General features: G+C 36.3%; 1 non-coding gene across 1 annotated transcript; it reads right to left on the bottom strand.

Moving 5' to 3' along the window:
* Positions 1 to 1,547: 1,547 nt before the first annotated feature.
* LOC147341233 (U6 spliceosomal RNA) lies at positions 1,548 to 1,654 on the bottom strand. The gene has a single exon (XR_015160018.1). It is a non-coding gene; the product is annotated as a U6 spliceosomal RNA (small nuclear RNA).
* Positions 1,655 to 2,103: the final 449 nt, after the last annotated feature.

Raw genomic sequence — 2,103 nt, 5'->3', positions numbered from 1 at the left:
TTTGCCTCCTTTGTCAAAAATAAGGTATCCATAGGTGCATGGCTTTATTTCTGGGCTTTCTATATTGTTCCATTGGTCTATATTTCAGTTTTTGTGCCAGTACCATACTGTCTTGATGACTGTAGCGTTGTAGTATATTCTGAAGTCAGGAAGGTTGATTCTTTCAGTTCCATTCTTCTTCCTCAAGACCACTTTGGCTATACACGGTCTTTGTGTTTCTGTATGAATTGTTAAATATTTTGTTGTATCTTTGTGAAAAATGCCATTTGTAATTTGAAAGGGATAGCATTCAATCTGTAGATTCTGTTTGGTAGTATAGTCATTTTTACAATATTGATTTTTCCTACCAAGGGACATGAAATATCTCTCCATCGGTTTATGTAATCTTTGATTTCTTTCATTAGTCTTATAATTTTCTGTGTACAGTTCTTTTGTCTCCTTAGGTAAGTTTATTCCTAGATATTTAATTCTTTTTCAATGGTGAATGGGATTGATTCCTTAATTTCTCTTTCTGATTTTTTATTGTTAGTATATAGAAGTGTAAGTGATTTCTGTAAAGCTATTGATTTTGTATCCTTCAACTTTGCTAAATTCACTGATTAGGTCTAGTAATTTTCTGATATTATCTTTAGGGTTTTCTATGTACAGTATCATGTTATGTGCAAACAGTGAGAGTTCTACTTCTTCTTTTCCCATCTGGATTCTTTTTATTTCTTTTTCTTCTCTGATTGCTGTAGCTAGAACTTTCAGAACTATGTTGAATAATAGTAGTGAAAGTGGACACCCTTGTCTTATTCATGATCTTAGGGGAATGCTTTCAGTTTTTCACCACTGGGAATAATGTTTGCTGTAGGCTTATCATATATGGCCTTTACTATGTTCAGGTAGGTTTCTTCTATGCCCATTTTTTGAAGAGTGTTATTCATAAATGGGTACTGAATTTTGTCAAAGGCTTTTTCTGCATCTATTGAGATTATCTTATGGTTTTTATCTTTCAATTTGTTAATATCATGTATCACATTGATTGATCTGAATATATTGAAGAATCCTTGCATTCCTGGAATAAACCCAACTTGATCATGGTGGATGAGCTTTTTGATGTGTTGCTGAATTCTGTTTGCTAAATTTTTTTTAAGGATTTTTGCATCTATGTTCATCAGTGCTATTGGCCTATAGTTATTTTATTTTATTTTATTTTGTCCTTGTCTGGCTTTGGTATCAGGGTGATGCTGGCCTCGTAGAATGAGTTGGGAAGTGTTCCTTCCTCTGCAATTTTTTGAAAGAGTTTTAGAAGGATAGGCATTAACTCTTCTCTAAATATTTGATAGAATTCTCCTGTGAAGCCATCTGGTCCTGGGCTTTTGTTTTTTGGGGGGAGATTTTTGATCACAGCTTCAGTTTCAGTGTTTGTACTTGGGCTGTTGATAATTTCTATGTCTTCCTGATTCAGAGGTGGAAGACTGAACGTTTTAAAAGAATCTGTACATTTCCTCCAGGCTATCCATTTTATTACCATATAGTTTTTCATAATAATCTTTTTTTTTTTTTTTAATATGGAACACTTCACGAATTTGCGTGTCATCCTTGCGCAGGGTCCATGCTAATCTTCTCTGTATCGTTCCACTTTTAGTATATGTGCTGCCGAAGCGAGCACCATAATAATCTTTTATAATCCTTTGTATTTCTGCATTGTCTATTGTTCAGTTCAGTTCAGTCACTCAGTCATGTCTGACTATTTGCGACCCCATGGACTGCAGCACACCAGGCCTCCCTGTCCATCACCAACTCCCAGAGCCTACTCAAAGTCAAGTCCATTGCATCAGTGATGCCATAAAACCATCTCATCCTCTGTCATCCCCTTCTCCTGCTGCCTTCAGTCTTTCCCAGCATCAGGGTCTTTTCCAGTGAGTCAGTTCTTCGCATCAGGTGGCCAAAGTATTGGAATTTCAGCTTCAGCATCAGTCCTAACAATGAATACCCAGGACTGATTTCCTTTAGGATGGACTGGTTAGAACTCCTTGCAGTCCAAGGGAATCTCAAGAGTCTTCTCCAATACCACAGTTCAAAAGCATCAATTCTTCAGCACTCAGCTTTCTTTACAGT

Source organism: Bos grunniens, chromosome X (genome assembly GCF_055505025.1).
Source record: "Bos grunniens cultivar Pamir isolate PY7600 chromosome X, Bosgru_T2T1.0, whole genome shotgun sequence".
Taxonomy (NCBI): Eukaryota; Metazoa; Chordata; class Mammalia; order Artiodactyla; family Bovidae; genus Bos; species Bos grunniens.
The sequence above is the reverse complement of the archived record's forward strand: the minus strand, read 5'-3'. Positions and strand labels throughout refer to the sequence as shown.